Source organism: Mobula hypostoma, chromosome 4, assembly GCF_963921235.1.
Source record: "Mobula hypostoma chromosome 4, sMobHyp1.1, whole genome shotgun sequence".
NCBI lineage: Eukaryota > Metazoa > Chordata > Chondrichthyes > Myliobatiformes > Myliobatidae > Mobula > Mobula hypostoma.
Genome location: NC_086100.1, coordinates 203,778,080 through 203,797,782, shown reverse-complemented (window position 1 = coordinate 203,797,782; position 19,703 = coordinate 203,778,080). Strand labels below are relative to the sequence as shown.

The following is a 19,703-nucleotide window of genomic DNA, read 5'->3' as shown; positions in this document are numbered from 1 at the left end:
GCCATTCAGCCCATAGAGACTGCTCTACCATTCCATCATGGCTGATCCTGGATCTCACTCAACCCCAGACACCTGCTTCTCGCCATTTCCTTTGACGCCCTGACCAGTCAAGAAACTATTGATTTCTGCTTCAAATCTAACGATGGACTTAGACTCCACGACATTCCACAGAACATTCCACAGATTCACTACCCTCCAGGTAAAACCTTTTGAGGCTGTGTCCTCTAGTTCTGGACATCTGCACCATAGGAAATATACTCCCACATCCACGTCATTTAATCTTTCAACATTCATTATGTTTCAATGAGATCCCCACCGTATACTTCTAAGTTGCAGTGAGCACATGCTCAAAGCTGCCAAAATGCTAATCATGTGTTAACCCCTTCATTCCCAAAATCCCCGAATCAACCTCACACTTCTCCGGGTTGAACTCCATCTGCCACTTCTCAGCCCACTTCTGCATCCTATCAATGTCTCTCTGCAATCTTTGACAATCCTCTACACTATCTACACCACCACCAACCTTTGTGTCATCTGCAAACTTGCCAACCCATCCTTCTACCCCGACATCCAGGTCGTTAATAAAAATCACAAAACATAGAGGCCCCAGAACTGATCCTTGTGGGACACCACCAGTCACAACCCTTCAATCCGAATGTACTCCCTCCACCACAACCTTCTGCAGGCAAGCCAAATCTGAATCCACCTGGCCAAACTTCCCTTGACCCAATTCCTTCTGACTTTCTGAATAAGCCTACCGTGTGGAACCTTGTCAAATGCCTTACTAAAATCCATGTAGATCACATCCACTGCATTACCCTCGTCTATGTGCCTGGTCACCTCCTCAAAGAACTCTATCAGGCTTGTTAAACACGATCTGCACTTCACAAAGCCATGCTGACAGTCCCTTATCAGACCATAATTCTCTAAATGCCCATAGATCCTATCTCTAAGAATCTTTTCCAACAGCTTTCCCACCACAGACACCAGGCTCACTGGTCTACAATTACCCTGACTATCCCTACTACCTTTTTTGATCAAGGGGACAACACAGAAAGCCGTTGATTAGACAATCAAGATTTGAATAGCTCAGATTCAGCAGAAAGCAGCTGATTGGGCAGTCGAGGTCCGGTGGCCAAACATTTTGAAAAGATCAAACAGATAAATAGAAGAATAGCTCAAGCGAAGTGGCCTGTGAGTGAGCGGGCCAGTGAAGGAGTGGAGCTTTGAGGCTTTGACTCAAGAGGCTTCGACGAGAAGAGGCGGAAGACAAGCTAGCTCGCAGTTAGTTTTTACAATGTCTCCTGAGACGGTGATGTGCCTCTTATGTGAGATGTGGCAGTCTTGGGGGAACTCCCCTCTCCCGCAGAGTCACATCTGCCAGAAGTGCATACGGCTGGGCGATCTGGAAGACCGTGTAAGGAATCTGGAGCAGCAGCTGGATGACCTTCGACTCATAAGGGAGAATGAGGCAGTCATAGATGAGAGCTACAGGGAGGTAGTCACACCTAGGCTGTCGGAAGCAGGTTGTTGGGTGACAGTCAGAGGGGCGGAAGCGAAGGTGAGCAGACAGGTAGTGCAGAGCACCCCTGTAGCCAGTCCCCTGAATAATAAGTTTACCATCCTGGATACTGTAGGCAGGGACGACCGACCAGGTGTGAGCCATGGTGGCAGGGCCTCCAGTGAGTCTGACCCTGTGGTGCAAAAGGGTAGGACGGAGAAGAGGAGAGCTGTCGTCATTGGATACTCTATAGTCAGGGGAGCAGACAGGAGATTTTGTGGATGTGAGAAGGACACCCGCATGGTTTGTTGCCTCCCGGGTGCCAGGGTCCGGGATGTCTCCAACCGGGTGCACGACATCCTGGTACGAGAGGGAAAGCAACCAGAAGTCGTGAGACATGTTGGAACCAATGACATAGGCAGGAAGAGGGATGAGGTCCTGAAGTGTGAGATTCGGGAACTAGGCAGAAGGCTGAAGAACAGGACCTCAAGGGTGGCTGGATTGCTGCCAGTGCTACGTGACAGTGATGGTAAGAATTGGAGGAGATGGCAGTTGAATGCGTGGCTGAGGAGTTGGTGCAGGGAGCAGGGTTTTAGATTTTTAGATCATTGGGATCTCTTCTGGGGAAGGTAGGACCTGTACAGATTGGATGGGTTGCACCTGAACTCGAGGGGGAGAAATATCCTTGCAGGTAGGTTTGCTAGCATGGTTCAGGAGGGTTTAAACTAATTTGCGAGGGGGATGGGACCCAGAGCGATAGAGCAGTGAAAGAAGTGCATGGAGTAAAGCCAGATCGAACATACAGAGAGGCTTTGAGGAAAGAGAAGAGGAATAAACGGTGTAAAGACAGTAAGGTAGAAGGGCTGAAATGTGTGTACCTCAATGCAAGAAGCATCAGGAACAAAGGTCATGAACTGAGAGCTTGGATACATACATGGAATTATGATGTAGTGGCCATTACAGAGACTTGGCTGGCACCAGGGCAGGAATGGATTCTAAATATTCCTAGATTTCAGTGCTTTAAAAGGGATAGAGAGGGCGGAAAAAGGGGAGGAGGGGTAGCGTTACTGGTCAGGGATACTATTACAGCTACAGAAAGAGTGGGTAATGTAGCAGGATCCTCTTTTGAGTTAATATGGGTGGAAGTCAGGAACAGGAAGGGAACAGTTATTCTATTGGGGGTATTCTACAGGCCCCCTGGTAGCAGCAGAGATACAGATTGGGAGGCAGATTTTGGAAAGGTGCAAAAATAACAGGGTTGTTATCATGGGTGACTTTAACTTCCCTAATATTGATTGGCACCTGATTACTTCCAGGGGTTTAGATGGGGCAGAGTTTGTTAAGTATGTCCAGGATGGATTCATGTCACAGTATGCGGACAGGCCGACCAGGGGGAATGCCATACTAGATCTCGTACTAGGTAATGAACCGGGTCAGGTCACAGATCTCTCAGTAGGTGAGCATCTGGGGAACAGTGACCACTGCTCCCTGGCCTTTCGCATTATCATGGAAAACGATAGAATCAGAGAGGATAGGAAAATTTTTAATTGGGGAAAGGCAAATTATGAGGCGATAAGGCTAGAACTTGCGGGTGTGAATTGGGATGATGTTTTTGCAGGGAAATGTACTATGGACATGTGGTCGATGTTTAGAGATCTCTTGCGGGATGTTAGGAATAAATTTGTCCTGGTGAGGAAGATAAAGAATGGTAGGGTGAAGGAACCATGGGTGACAAGTGAGGTGGAAGATTTAGTCAGGTGGAAGAAGGCAGCATACATGAGGTTTAGGAAGCAAGGATCAGATGGGTCTATTGAGGAATATAGGGAAGCAAGAAAGGAGCTTAAGAAGGGGCTGAGAAGAGCAAGAAGGGGGCATGAGAAGGCCTTGGTGAGTAGGGTAAAGGAAAACCCCAAGGCATTCTTCAATTATGTGAAGAAAAAAAGGATGACAGGAGTGAAGGTAGGACCGATTAGAGATAAAGGTGGGAAGATGTGCCTGGAGGCTGTGTAACTGAGCGAGGTCCTCAATGAATACTTCTCTTCAGTATTCAGCAATGAGAGGGAACTTGATGATGGTGAGGACAATATGAGTGAGGTTGATGTTCTGGAGCATGTTGATATTAAGGGAGAGGAAGTGTTGGAGTTGTTAAAATACATTGACAGATAAGTCCCCGGGGCCTGACGGAATATTCCCCAGGCTGCTCCACGATGCGAGAGAAGAGATTGCTGAGCCTCTGGCTAGAATCTTTATGTCCTCGTTGTCCATGGGAATGGTACCAGAGGATTGGAGGGAGGCGAATGTTGTCCCCTTGTTCAAAGAAGGTAGTAGGGAAGTCCGGTTAATTATAGACCAGTGAGCATTACGTCTGTGGTGGGAAAGCTGTTGGAAAAGATTCTTAGAGATAGGATCTATAGACATTTAGAGAATCATGGTCTGATCAGGAACAGTCAGCATGGCTTTGTGAAGGGCAGATCGTGTCTAACAAGCCTGATAGAGTTCTTTGAGGAGGTGACCAGGCATATAGATGAGGGTAGTGTAGTGGATGTGATCTATATGGATTTTAATAAGGCATTTGACAAGGTTCCACACGGTAGGCTTATTCAGAAAGTTAGAAGGCATGGGATCCAGGGAAGTTTGGCCAGGTGGATTCAGAATTGACTTGCCTGCAGAAGGCAGAGGGTGGTGGTGGAGGGAGTACATTCAGATTGGAGGATTGTGATGAGTGCTGTCCCACAAGGATCTGTTCTGGGACCTCTACTTTTCGTGATTTTTATTAACGACCTGGATGTGGGGGTAGAAGGGTGGGTTGTCAAGTTTGCAGATGACACAAAGGTTGGTGGTGTTGTAGATAGTGTAGAGGATTGTCAAAGATTGCAGAGAGACATTGATAGGATGCAGAAGTGGGCTGAGAAGTGGCAGATGGAGTTCAACCCGGAGAAGTGTGAGGTGGTACACTTTGGAAGGACAAACTCCAAGGCAGAGTACAAAGTAAATGGCAGGATACTTGGCAGTGTGGAGGAGCAGAGGGATCTCGGGGTACATGTCCACAGATCCCTGAAAGTTGCCTCACAGGTGGATAGGGTAGTTAAGAAAGCTTACGGGATGTTAGCTTTCATAAGTCGAGGGATAGAGTTTAAGAGTCGCGATGTAATGATGCAGCTCTATAAAACTCTGGTTAGGCCACACTTGGAGTACTGTGTCCATTTCTGGTCACCTCACTATAGGAAGGATGTTGAAGCATTGGAAAGGGTACAGAGGAGATTTACCAGGATGCTGCCTGGTTTAGAAAGTATGCATTATGGTCAGATTTTAAGGGAGCTCGGGCTTTACTCTTTGGAGGGAAGGAGGATGAGAGGAGACATGACAGAGGTGTACAAGATAATAAGAGGAATAGATAGAGTGGATAGCCAGCGCCTCTTCCCCAGGGCACCACTGCTCAATACAAGAGGACATGGCTTTAAGGTAAGGGGTGGGAAGTTCAAAGGGGATATTAGAGGAAGATTTTTTACTCAGAGAGTGGTTGGTGCGTGGAATGCACTGCCTGAGTCAGTGGTGGAGGCAGATACACTAGTGAAGTTTAAGAGACTACTAGACAGGTATATGGAGGAATTTAAGGTGGGGGCTTATATGGGAGGCAGGGTTTGAGGGTCGGCACAACATTGTGGGCCGAAGGGCCTGAACTGTGCTGTACTAGTCTATGTTCTATGTTCTATGTGCCACTCTCTTATCCTCCAGTACTATTCCCAAGGACAACGAGGACATAAAGATCCTAGCCAGAGGCTCTGTTGTCTCTTCCCTTGCCTCGTGGAGCAGCCTGGGGAATATTCCATCAGGCACCGGGGACTTATCCATCCTAATGTATTTTAACAACTGCAACACCAACTCTCCCTCAATATCAACATGCCACAGAAATTCAACCTGACTCATATTGTCCTCACCGTCATCAAGCTCCCTCTCATTGGTGAATACTGAAGAGAAGTATTCATTGAGGACCTCGCTCACTTCCACAGCCTCCAGGCACATCTTCCCACCTTTATCTCTAATTGGTCCTACCTTCACTCCTGTCATCCTTTTGTTCTTCACATAATTGAAGAATGCCTTGGGGTTTTCCTTTACCCTACTCGCCAAGGCCTTCTCATGCCCCCTTCTTGCTCTTCTCAGCCCCTTCTTAAGCTACTTTCTTGCTACCGTATATTGCTCAATAGACCCATCTGATCCCTGCTTCCTAAACCTCATGTACGCTGCCTTCTTCCACCTGACTGGATTTTCCACCTCACTTGTCACCCATGGTTCCTTCACCCTACCATTCTTTATCTTCCTCACTGGGACAAATTTATCCCTTACAACCCGCAAGAGATCTCTAAACATCGACCGTATGTCCATAGTACATTTCCCTGCAAAAACATCATCCCAATTCACACCCACAAATTCCCCTTCTCCAATTAAAAATGTTCCTGTCCTCTCTGATTCTATCCTTTTCCATGATAATGCTAAAGGCCAGGGAGCGGTGGTCACTGTCCCCCAGATGCTCACCCACTGAGAGATCTGTGACCTGACCCGGTTCATTAACTAATACCAGATCTAGTATGGCATTCCCCCTAGTCGGTCTGTCAACATAGTGTGACAGGAATCCATCCTGGACACACTTAACAAACTCTGCCCCATGCAAACCCTTGGAACTAATCAGGTGCCAATCAATATTAGGGAAGTTAAAGTCACCCATGATAACAACCCTGTTATTTTTGCACCTTTCCAAAATCTGCCTCCCAATCTGCTCCTCTGTATCTCTGCTGCTACCAGGGGGCCAATAGAATACCCCCAGTAGAGTAACTGCTCCCTTCCTGTTCCTGACTTCCACCCATACTGACTCAAAAGAGGATCCTGCTACATTACCCACCCTTTCTGTAGCTGTAATAGTATCCCTGACCAGTAATGCCACCCTTCCTCCCCTTTTTCCGCCCTCTCTATCCCTTTTAAAGCACTGAAATCTAGGAATATTGAGAACCTATTCCTGCCCTGGTGCCAGCCAAGTCTCTGTAATGGCCACTACATCATAATTCCATGTATGTATCCAAGCTCTCAGTTCATGACTTTTGTTCCTGATGCTTCTTGCATTGAGGTACAAACATTTCAGCCCGTCTACCTTACTGTCTTTACACCGTTTATTCTGCTTCTCTTTCCTCAAAGCCTCTCTGTATGTTAGATCTGGCTTTACTCCATGCACTTCTTTCACTGCTCTATCGCTCTGGGTCCCATCCCCCTCGCAAATTAGTTTAAACCCTCCTGAGCCATGCTAGCAGAGTGATGGGCCAGAAGATCTGTTTCTGTAGTCTTGAGTCTGTAACCAGCTCTGAAGGGACAGGAACGGCATGGTGGTGGACTGAAAGATCTGTTTCTGTGGTGTTGTGTCTTTGACTGTTTCTAACAGGAACAGCACGGCAGGGTGATGGCCAAAGGATCTGTTTCTCTGCTCAGTTGTCTATCACTGACTGTAAAGTGCCACAAGCAGGAGACTGTTGTGCTGAATGGCCTGTTGCTGTGTGGTGGTGTCCCTGTCTCACTCTAATGGGACAGGAACAGCAGGATGATGGGCTGAATGGCCTGTTGCTGTGTGGTGGTGTCCCTGCCTCACTTTAATTGGACAGGAACGGCAGGATGATGGGCTGAATGGCCTGTTGCTGTGTGGTGTTGTCCCTGTCTCGCTCTAATGGGACAGGAACGACAGGATGATTGGCCGAAGAGCCTTTTTCTTTGTAATAGTGTCTGGGACTGACTAACAGAAGAGGAACATTGGGATGATAGGGTGACAGGTCTTTTCCTCTACTGTAATGTCTGTGACTGACTCTAACGGGACGGGTCAGCCAGGATGACGTGCTGAAGAGCTTATTTGTTTGCAATCCTGTCTGGGACTGATTAACGGGAGAGGACCATCCAGGATGACGGGCCTAAGGGTCTGGTTATGTCTGCGACTCACTCTAATGGGACAGAAACGGTGGAATCATGGACCGAGCGGTTTGTTTCTGTGCTGTAGTGTCTGTGACTGACTCTAGATGAACAGGTCCTGCAGGATGACGGGCCTAGAGCCTTTATCTTTGCAGTCAGTCTGGGGCTGACTCTAAAGGGACAGGAACGTCGGGCTGATGAGCTGTTGGGTCTTGTCCTCTCGGGCCGTGTCTGTGACAGATTCTAACTGGATAAGAATGGCATGGAGATGGGCTGAAGGGATGGTTTCTGTGCTATCATGTCTGTGATTCACTCCAGCAGGACAGGAATGGCAGGATGATGGGCTGAATGGCCTGTTGCTGTGTGGTGGTGTCCCTGCCTCACTCTAATTGGACAGGAACAGCAGGATGATGGGCTGAATGGCCTGTTGCTGTGCTGTCGTGTCCGTGACTGACTCTGGCAGAACAGGTGCAGCCGGACGATGTGCCCGAGATCCTTTTTATTTGCTGTGGTGTCTCTGTCTGTGTCTGCCAGGAGAGGAACACTGTGATAATGGGCCGAAGGGGTGTTCCTGTGCTGTAGTGTCTGTGACTAACTCTAATGGGCCAAGAACAGCAGAATGATGGCCCGAGCAGATTGTTTTTGTGCTGCAGTTTCTGTCATTGACTCTGACGGGACAGGAATGGCAGGTTGATTTGCTGAAGGGCCTGCTTCTCTGCTGTGATGTCCCAGATACACTCTACTGGACAAGAACGGAACAGTGATGGACCGAAGGGACTGTTTCCGTGCTGGCGAGTCTGTGACGGACTAATGGAAGAGAAACGTTAGGATAATGGGCTGAAGAGTCTGTTTCTGTACAGCCGTGTCTGTGAAGGACCCTGTCGAGACGGGAGGCCAGGTCGTTGGGTGTACTTAAGGCAGAGATTGATAGGTTCTTAATTGGACATGGCATCAAAGGTAACAGGGAGAAGACCGGGAGCTGGGGTTGAGGGGGAGATAACAAACAACGATCAGTCATGATTGAATGGCGGAGCAGTCTCGGTGGACCAGATGGCCTAATTCAGTCTTATGGTCTTATGGCATAACAGCGTGAGGGTCTGAAGTGGTTGTGTCTGTGACGAACTCTAATGGGAGAGGAATAGCAGGATGACGGGCCGAAGGGTCTGTTGCTACGCTGTGGTGTCTGTTCCTCGCTCTAACATGACAGGAACGGCAGGGTGACGGGCCAAAGGCTCTGCATCCGTGTTGCCGCGTCTGTGCCCCACTCTTACGGAACAGGATTGGCAGAATGACGGGCCGAAGGGTCTGTTTCTGTCACTCACTCCAGCAGGGCAGGATCTGCAGGATGAAGGGCGAAAGGACCGGAAGTGTCGCTGTTTCTGCGGACCAATCACTGTTCAGCCTTTCAGGATGATTGGCATCACTGTTAACCCCTCCCACTGAGACAGCCGAACTGCGCAGGTTCGTCTCATTTCACTTTGCAACTCCGAGTAGAGCTTTTGGGTGCGGGCACAATTTTGATTTCTGCATTTTACCCCGTTCAGTCAATGCAGAGATCTGTTTCTCTACTGATTTATTATCTTTTTCATACTGCTCCTTTGGCATGTTATCCGTTCTTTTTCTGAATCAGCGAGTTCGCTTTTCAAGGTATTAGCACTGAGACTGCCAACAAAATAGTTTCAATATGTGATCAAATAAATTGATGTGTTTTTTCATAATCGAATGTCCTAGAGGTCGAGCGGGGGGCGGGGGTGGGGGGAATGGGGTTGCGGGGGGCGGGGGTGGTGGTGCTACCTCCCTGAAATGAGTTTTTGTAGGGTGGGATGTCTGCATCCTTCCGTATTTCTTTACAAATGGTGTCAAGTTCATCTGTATCACTTAAGTAAGCACTTAAAATTCCCGTTAACGTTTCCCTCTCAGCTTTGGTCATTTATTGGTTTCGATCGTAAGGAGTATTCCTCACGTTCAGATGTCAGAAATCTCCCAAAACTGACATCCCCGCGGTGAGTATAATATCAGGTTACAAGCAAAGTAACATCCATCCGTCCGAAACATCCGGGCAGGTTGGGGAGAGAGGGCTGTTAGGTGGATTTAAAATAATTTGTCTGCAGGATCGGAACCGGAGGGTGGTATGTATCAAGAGGCTCTAAAATAGGTACATGAATGTGCAGGGAATGGACAAGCGAGGATATTATATTGGCAGATGGCATTAGTTTGGTAGGGCATTAAATGATAAATGACATGTTTCTGGAATGTATTGTTCCGTGTTCGATGTTCATTGCAATGTTGTTCCACCCTTGGACTGGATACAGCAAATCCGGCTCATTATGTCAGTTCTTGAGAAGTCGTCATCAACATCCACACCCTTAGAGCAACAAACCAAGATTCGATTTCTTGTAGCTATTTAGAAGAGAAAAATGCATGCCACCTAGTCTTGAAGATGACTATATCTTGAAGATGAGGTTGCTGGTTTACGAACAGAGGCAATGCAATGCGTAGTGAGACACCTCACAAGGACAGGAAACCTTGGCTGACAAGGGACATTAAGCACTGTATTTAAAAAAATCAGGGAAAGGGCATTTTCAGTTATATAAAGAGTAAGAAGAAGTTGAGTGTTGACATTGAATCACTGGAAAATTACAAGGGACAAAGAAGTGGTGAATTCCATGGATTCACCACACTGGCTAAAGAAATTCCTCCTCATTTTCATTCCAAAGGAATGTTGCTCTATTCGGAGGCTGTCTCCTCTGATCGTAGGCAGCCACACTACAAATGTCCTCTCTACATCCACTTTAGGCCTTTTAATATTCAGTAGGATTCAATTAGCAAGCCTTCATTCTTCTAAATTCCAGTGGGTACCGGTCCAGCGTCATCAGACGCTTTTCATATACGTAAGCCTTTCATTCTCGAATCAGTTTTGTGAAGCTCCTTTGAACCCTCCCCAACATCCGCATATCCTTTCCTGTGTAACAGGCCCAAAACTACTTGTAATGCTCCAAGTGAGGCCTCACCCTTAACATTACATACTTGCTTTTATATTCTAGTCCTCTGGAAATGAATGACAACAATGTATTGGCCTTCCTCACCACTGACTCAAATTGCAAATAAACCTTTAGGGAGTTCTGTACAAGGACACACAGGTCCTTTCAACCCATTGACTTTTGAATTTTCTTACTGATTGGAAGAATCGTCTATACTTATTATTTCTTCCACCAAAATGTATGACCATAGACCTTTTGCCACAGTCTTCCATCGACACGGCGTTGCCCATTCTCCTAATCTATCAAATCCCTCTGTAGTGCCCTGCTTCCTCAACACTACCTGACCCGCCACCTACTTTGTGTTGTCCACAATCTTGGCCACTAAGGCATTAAACCTATCGCAGAAATCATTGACATGTAACATAAAAAGAAACGGTCCCAACACTGACCCCTGAGGAACACCACTAGCCACCGTTATTGCAGAAAATGCTCCATTATTCCCACTCTGTCCGCTGGCAATCAGCCAATGCTTTATCCGTGCTCATGTCAATCTACTCACACACTGCACTCTTATTTTGTTTAGCACCCTCACCTTGTCAAAGTCCGTCTGAAAATCCAAGTACACAACATCTACCAGTATTACTTTATCCGTCTTGTTTTTAGTTCCTCAACGAATTCCAACAGATTTTCCCTTTGAGGGACCTGTGCAGACTTTGGCCTATTTTCTCAGGTCCCTCCAAGTACCTTAAGACCTCATCCTTTCTAATCGATTCTGACATCTTCCCAGCCAGTGAGCTGAAGCTACTGATTTCTTCCCTTCTTGAAGAGTGGAGTGACCTTTGCAATTTTAGGCTTTCAGAAAGTGTTGGAAAAGTGGTGGATAGAGCCCAGTCGATCACAGGCAAACCTCTAAACACCATTGAATACATTTACATGGAGCACTGCCACCAGAAAGCAGCGTCTATCATAAAGGACGTCCACCATTCAGGATGTGCCCTCTTCTCACCACGACGTCAGGGAGAGGGATCCTGCACCTTTCTGGTCTGACATCACCGGGTTCAGGAACAGTTGTTTCCCTGCAGCCATCAGTGTGGATAATTTAAATCACCAATAAATCTAAAATGATTCCACAACCTACAGACTCACTTTCAAGGAGTCTACAATTCAATGTCATCATCATATTTTTTTTATTTGCAAACTTTATTTTTCCTAACATTCGTGGTTTCTCCATCTTCCTGCGTAGTTTTTAATGAATTCTATTCTGTTTTTTCTCTTCTAAATAGCTGCGAGAAATTGAATCTCCATGCGGTATGTGGTAATGTATGCATGTTTTAATCATAAATTTAGCTGGAACTGTCAAGAAAGAATTGTAGGTTTTATTTATTGCTCTAAGGGTGTGGATGTTGATGATGACTTCTCAGGAACTGACATAATCAGCCGGATTTGCTGTATCCAGTCCAAGGGTGGAACAACATTCCGATGAACATCAAACACTGAACAATACATTCCAGAAACACGTCATTAATTTATCATTTAATGCCCCACCAAACTAATGCCACCTGCCAATATAATATCCTCGCTTGTCCATTCCCTGCACATTCATGTACCTATTTTAGAGCCTCTTCATTTCATGCACCCACCCCAATGTGTCAACAAAGCCTTGCCCTGCACATCTTCTTTCAACTTAACCCCATTCAGTGTAAATGCATGCCACCTAGTCTTTGATCTTTCCATCCTGGCATAACAATACCAATTGCCTATTCTATCGATAACTCTGTAACCTCACAAACATTTGTTAAATCTTCCTTCAGCCTCCGCAGCTCCAGAGAAAACAACACACGTTTGTCTAATCTCCATTGGGTCTCAGCAATTGCTACACCTGCCCATTCACCTCCTCACGTACCGATATTCAAGGTCCCGAACAGTGCACCCAGATGAGCTGACACTTCACTTGTGAGTTTGTCAAGGTCACCGACAGTATCCACCCTCCTCTGCAATAGCGACGCCTGACACTGATTGGGGGACTGCTTTGTTGAGTACCTTTGTTCTAACCATCACGACAGATGATTCTGGTTTTACGAGGATGATTCCAGGAATGAAGGGGTTAACATACAAGGAGTGTTTGGCAGCTTTTGGCCTGTACTCACTGGAATTTAGAAAAATGCAGGGGCTAAATGACCTAATTCTGCTCCTTGTCTTATTCCTCTGTCTTAGGCAAGTTGGAATGGGAATAGTGAGTGGAGTAGCAATCAGAAAGATGGAGTGCATGAAGGGCCCAGCAAAATCTACCTGTACACTTTTCCATGATGTAGACGGGTGGAACAGAGCCTGAGGGGTTGCATTCTGAACTTTATGGCATCCCAAACAGCTTTCGAACAAGATTTCAATTTGTCTATCTATTCCTGGCCATAGCACTTAACTTCGGGTCATCTTGACTGCACCCAGGTGTCTTTCCTGGAGATTTTCTGGAGTTTTTCTGTCTTTCCTGGAGTTCAGAGGGAACCAGATCACGTGATCAACACATCAGAGTTCCTTAACATACCGAGAGTTGGTCTCATCTCAGTGAGAGCTTTGGAAACATAGGGTTACCTATGAGCTGGCCATCCTTGCATGGTGATTTCATAGACTTCAGACAATGTTGGGTCATTCCTTGTTTCTGTTTGTGTTTCTGAATGTGATACTGGGAGCTGATCCACCAATGAAGTCCCAAAACATCGACTGTACTCTTTACCATAGATGCTGCCTGGCCTACTGAGTTGCTCCTGCATTTTGTGTGTATTGGTTTGATTTGCAGCATCTGCAGATTCTCATTTGTTTGTGAATTGTTTTAGCTGTTTTTGTTTGTAAAGAATGAATCTCTGTTGGACTATTTTCAATGTTAATATACTGATCACTTTCTTACACCAGGGGTTCTGAACCAAAATCAATATTAAAATTCAGCCTCACCAACACCCTGTCGTATTGTATTTCAAAACCCTGACCACTTACAGGATGGTGCCCTGAAAGGGGTTCAGGTTTAGAAATACCCTAACCAAATCCCTAGTCCAGCCAAAGGTCGGTCCAAAACGTCAACTGTATTTTTTTCCACAGATGCTGCTTGGCCTGCTGAGCTCCTCCAGCATGTTGGAACATCTGCAGATTCTCTTTCGCAGTACCTCGAGCAGGATAAGCAAACACTGCAGGCCGGTATCCTAGCGACAGTAAGGGATTGCAGCCAAAGCAGACAACCAGCAAACAGGTTTGCTAAAATAATGCCGAGGTCTGTTGTGGGGGGGGGGGCACAGCAGCCCAACTTTAAACCCGCCTGAGAGCCTAACAGCAGATTCCATTGCGAAAGCCACAGGGCAGGGTGAAACTGTGCAGACTCTCCCAGTCCATGAGTAATAACACCACAACCTGAACATACTGGTAACTTTAAACTTTAAAATGGGTTTCACGAGGAGGAAGATCCCAATATGGCAAGCTGGGGACCTGGATAATAAAGACATGGGCCAAAACAAAGTGGCAGGGTGAAGTGATATTGAATCTCCAGTACAAGATCGACAAACACTGGAGGGAGGTTTCCCCACTGCCTGCACAATCACATCCTTTCAATAAAACTGGAAGGCTGTTTAAGAAGGCATATGCTATGTTGGCCTTCATTAGTTGGGGCAGTTATTTTGATCATGTTGCAGTTCTCTAAAAGTCCGGTTAGATGACGCTGAGAATTTTGTGTTCGGTTCTGGTCTCCAGATAGGAAAGATATTGGAAACTTGGTTCGGAAAAAGAGAGAGATTTACAATAGATATAGGCAGCTTGGAGGAAATGAGGTGCTCGAGGAATATAAAGAATGTAAGAGGAATCTTAAGAAAGAAATTAGAAAAGCTAAAGGAAGATATGAGGTTGCTTTGGCAAGTAAGGTGAAAATAAATCCAAAGAGTTTCTAGTTATATTAATAGCAAAAGGATAGTGAGGGATAAAATTAGTCCCTTAGAGAATCAGAATGGATGGCTATGTGCGGAGCCAAGAGAGATGGAGGAGATTTTGAACAATTTCTTTTCTTCGGTATTCACTAAGGAGAAGGATATTGAGTTGTGTAAGGTAAAGGAAACAAGTAGGGTAGTTATGGAAGCTATGATGATTAAAGAAGAGGAAGTACTGGCACTTTTAAGGAATATACAAGTGGATAAGTCTCCAGGTCCTGACAGGATATTCCCTCGGATCTTGAGGGAAGTTAATGTGGAAGTAGCAAGGGCTCTGACAGAAATATTTCAAATGTCATTAGAAATGGGGATGGTGCCAGAGGATTGGTGTATTGCTCATGTTGTTCCATTGTTTAAAAAGGGTTCTAAGAGTAAACCTAGAAATTATCGGCCTCTGAGTTTGACGTCAGTGGTGGGTAAATTGATGGAAATTATTCTTAGAGATGGTATATATAATTATCTGGATAGACAGGGTCTGATTAGGAACAGTCAACATGGATTTGTGCATGGAAAGTCATGTTTGACAAATCTTATTGAATTTTTTGAAGAGGTTACTAGGAAAGTTGATGAGGGTAAAGCAGTGGATGTTGTCTATATGGACTTCAGTAAGGCCTTTGACAAGGTTCCACAAGGAAGGTTAGTTAGGAATGTTCAATCGTTAGGTATTAATATTGAAGTAGTAAAATGGATTCAGCAGTGGCTGGATGGGAGACGCCAGAGAGTAGTGGTGGATAACTGTGTGTCAGATTGAAGGCCGGTGACTAGTGGTGTGCCTCAGGGATCTGTACTGGGTCCAATGTTGTTTGTCATATATATTAATGAGCTGGATGATGGGATGGTAAATTGGATTAGTAAGTATGCAAATGATACTAAGATAGGTGGAGTTGTGAATAATGAAGTAGGTTTTCAAAACTTGCAAGGAGATTTAGGCCAGTTAGAAGAGTGGACTGAAAGATGGAAGATGGAGTGTAATTCTGGTAAATGTGAGGTGCTACATTTTGGTAGGACTAATCAAAATAGGACATACATGGTAAACGGTAGGGCATTGACGAATGCAGTAGAACAGAGGGATCTAGGAATAATGGTGCGTAGTTCCCTGAAGGTGGAATCTCATATGGATAGGGTGGTGAAGAAAGCTTTTGGTATGCTGGCCTTTATAAATCAGAGCATTGAGTATAGGAGTTGGGATGTAATGTTGAAATTGTACAAGGCATTGGTAAGGCCAAATTTGGAGTATTGTGTACAGTTCTGGTCGCCGAATTATAGGAAAGATGTCAACAAAATGGAGAGAGTACAGAGAAGATTTACTAGAATATTACCTGGGTTTCATCACCTAAGTTACAGAGAAAGGTTGAACAAGTTGGGTCTTTATTCTTTGGAGCGTAGAAGGTTGAGGGGAGACTTGATAGAGGTATTTAAAATTATGAGGGGGATAGATGGAGTTGACGTGGATAGGCTTTTTCCATTGAGAGTGGGGAAGATTCAAACAAGAAGACATGAGTTGAGAGTTAAGGGCAAAAGTTTAGGGGTAACATGAGGGGGAACTTCTTTACTCAGAGAGTGGTAGCTGTGTGGAACGAGCTTCCAGCAGAAGTGGCTGAGGCAAGTTCTATGTTGTTGTTTAAAGTTAAATTGGATAGATATATGGACAGGGAGGGAATGGACACACAGGACACACCATCATTAATTACCCACAAAGTTAGAATATGATAGACCCCACGATATAGATACAACCATGTTACAAAATAGAAAGATAGATCTATCTGTATCCAGTATACAAACATCATACACATCCCCATCACCAGAGACATTGAAGATTCTGCAGTGTATCTTAGGAAAGGCACCACAAAGCCAACCCAAGCGTATCAACCCAGTTTAAAACCCTATATGAAATATACTGGGTAAAACATTGAAATGTATATATTTAGCTGATCAACAACAGAATGAGAAGACAATGTTTCTGTGTGTAAGGGGTGTGTTTCCCGAGTGCTCTCCATCACAAGCCGAATAGCTGAATTCGGTTCCTGTATCTTATGGCCTCCTTTGGTCGTAGACCCCTCAAAGCGCCTGTGAATTTGATAGACTGAAAGACCATGAGATAAAGGAGCAAATTAGGCCATTCAGCCCATCAATTCTTTCCTGCCATCCAATCATGACGGATTTCTTCTTTTGAAATTCTGTTTAATTTCTGATCCTTAGGGTTCTTCCGGAAGTCAAAAATAACACGTGACCTTAATTCAAGATTTCAGTTTATCTCAGAGTACAAACAAACACACAAATACTAAGCAAACTAAACGATGAGCTGAGAATGAATGCCAAGAGGGGAACTAATGCTCAGAAGTGTAAGTCAAAGAAATTAAACACAGCACTCTGAAAACTCTATCATTTTTGTATTAAGATAAAGAAAGTTATCTCGATAATGTTGAATGGATTAATAGGCCAATAAATTCTTCTGCTGCTTTCAGCCAGGTACAGGTATCAAGTTTAACAGAAGTTTTGATTACAAACTCTGCCACCTTCATCGGGGATAATGCCTGGGGATGTCTGGTCCAGTAGTATATATAGCCCCATCAGCCGTCTGGATTAGACATGACCAGGTGACCTCCCTGCTGAAGATGCAGAGTTTGTCATTGAAATGTTGGTTAAAAGCGAGACCTGTACCCGGCTGGAAGCCCAAGAAGACTTTAATTGTCATATACACCAGGAAAGCACTAGATCCTTTGTTTTTAATTAATAGGCTACAAAATGTTAATAAATACATCACATGGGTAATCTGCTAATACATAACCAATGAATACATAACCTTTTGCTGTTCCTTGACTGGGACCCCCTTGTCAGGAATCAAAGTATGTCCTTTTCTAACGTAACATCTACATGAGCATCTCTCAGATCGAGAGCTTCCAGTAATGACATAGGTCGTCCCGTCACCACTTCAAATGGCCTCAGTTTTCTTCTCTTGTCCTATCGTTCGACATTCCTTAGACTCTCTTACAAAAAAGAATTCAGACTTCCTGGAAAAGGAGCAGCAACAGAAAGAGAAGATTTCTGGAGTTCGGGTGAGGCTTCCTGAGCAGAATTTCTGATATTACTGTTTAGTTTTGCTCCCTTTAATGTGGAATAGCAGAGTATCACAGCTCCAGTGACCTGTGTTCGATCCTGACCTCTGGTGCTGTCTGTGTGGAGTTTACATGTTCTCCCTCTTACCACGAGAGTTTCAGACACATCCCAGGGACATGGTTAATTCCAATTAACCCTGTGAAGGTCGGGGAGGGTGTTTATGCATCAGGTGGCAATTAATGGGTCAATGGGCGAGAATGGGTTTCAGGAAAACGTGAAGGGATGGTGTTGACTGGAATGTTCTCAGAACTAGCATGGACTTTAATGGACCGAATGGTCACCTTAAATATATGTGAAGGAATGGCGTTGACGTGAATGCTCTGAGAACTAGCATGGACTCTAATGGACAGAATGGTCACCTTAATGTCATAACGAAATACAACACAGTACGACAGTAAATTACTCTTCACCTTTCATTCAACAGGAACAGTCACTCAGCGTTCAGACCCACATCACATCCCAGTTTGCTGAACTATCACTGAGAAAGAGCAGAGTTTATTCAGGGATCTCAGGAAGGAAGAGGAGAGGATTCTGAATCAAATGGAGAAAAATCGTCTGGAGATTCAAGAGATTAGGTTTATTCAGGAGGAAATCTCAAATTTGAAGGAACAGATGGATCAAAAAGACAGTGTGATATTTCTCAAGGTGAGGGATTATTTCAATTTGTTTCTGTCAAAGAGCGCTAAATAAACGGTGGTATATTCGAAGTAAACAGTGGCCATTTCTAACAAATCAATTGCCGACCTCGCACAGATTGTTATTGTTACAGTCAGTTTTGGGGTAGCTGATCCATTTACACTTAAATGACTCTGGCCACCAGACTTCTATTTGACAAAGTACTGTGGATTCAGTTCACAACAATGCGCTTCCTAAAAAGGTGTGAATACCAGATGCATCCGGCGCCCTAGTTTGACCTGATGCTGTAGTTTCGAGGACAGTATTATCTATACTTTATAAATATTAATTGTCTTCTATGTTCGTAAAATGCCAAATAAATGTACTGTGGATTTAACTTGCATTCCTAAAGGCTGTGGATACCAACCCAGACATGTTGGCGTTGGAAGGGAAGGATAAAGTCAGAAGTTGTGATGTTTGTAGGTAGCTTCAATAGGAAGCATTGTCTATGCATTGTCTATAACTTTTAAGTAACAATTGCCTTTCTGTTTAGCATATAAATATTGAGCCCACACTGGGCTAGCAGACCTTTCTACCAAAAGTGTCTCCGTCCGTATGATGCCTGCTGTACCTTGTTGTGTCGAATACAGAAGCTGCTTTGTATCTACCAGTAACTCTGTCTCTCCAGTGACTTCATCCACGCCACAACAGTTATACTTCTATGACACGCCCCCCAATCATTCCAATAATGACCTTCCAAAATGTCGAAGATATATATTTGATCCTTCATCAGCAACAGATAATCTTAAAACGATAAAATTTCATGGTAATTAATCATAAAGTAAGCAGCAAATGAGTGGGCAACGAAAGATACGACAGCTGTCCATCCCCAGCTCAAAACTGCCCAGTACAAATACGTAACTAATTCCCTTCCCTTTTACCACACCCCACTCACGTGACTAGTTACCATCATAAGCATGCAACACAGAATACAATGTATACAGATGTGTTGCTCCTACACACAGCATTTACAAGTGGCAGTAAACTGTTTTTCTCCAGAGAACTGATACAACTACTCAGGGCTGTTGTTGTCCCAAAACTGGATTTCCACAGCTTCTGTACATCCCAGGACAGAATACAATCTTCTCTGAAATTATTGACTCTGATCACAGCACAGAGGTGCTGAATGTGTCCTTAATTACTACTTTAAATATCCTCTAAAACTCCCATTAACACGCAGTTCCAATCACAGACTGTGAGTGTGTCTAGTGCGGTGGGTGTGACGGTTTCTCTGTCAATCAGTCAGAACAGAAAATATGACCCACACATCAGATTTATCCCTATATTTGGTTTCCATCACATTATGGAAACTTTCACTGTTTCTTTACTTTTTCGGATAAGATTCACATGGGATTATATCCCATTCTCTATAATAAACAGGCCATTCGGTCCATCTTCTCCTATCAATTTCTCTGCTTCATAATACTCTTCCCACCTACTCAACACACGCAGCAACAGTGCCCTGAACTCCATGGTCTTGCGAGTGTTTATCCAGTTTCCCCATTATATTCAATCTCTGCTGTT

The 19,703-nt window shown here is 44.7% G+C and overlaps 1 long non-coding RNA gene across 1 annotated transcript in view; it reads left to right on the top strand.

Annotated features, from left to right (window-relative positions):
- LOC134345909 (uncharacterized) overlaps positions 1 to 19,340 on the top strand; it is a 44,544-nt gene extending 25,204 nt beyond the window's left edge. The window contains exons 3-4 of the long non-coding RNA XR_010017789.1: positions 13,516 to 13,663; positions 17,929 to 19,340. This is a non-coding gene — a long non-coding RNA (uncharacterized LOC134345909). The remainder of the gene's footprint in view (positions 1 to 13,515; positions 13,664 to 17,928) is intronic.
- The last annotated feature ends 363 nt before the right edge of the window (positions 19,341 to 19,703 follow it).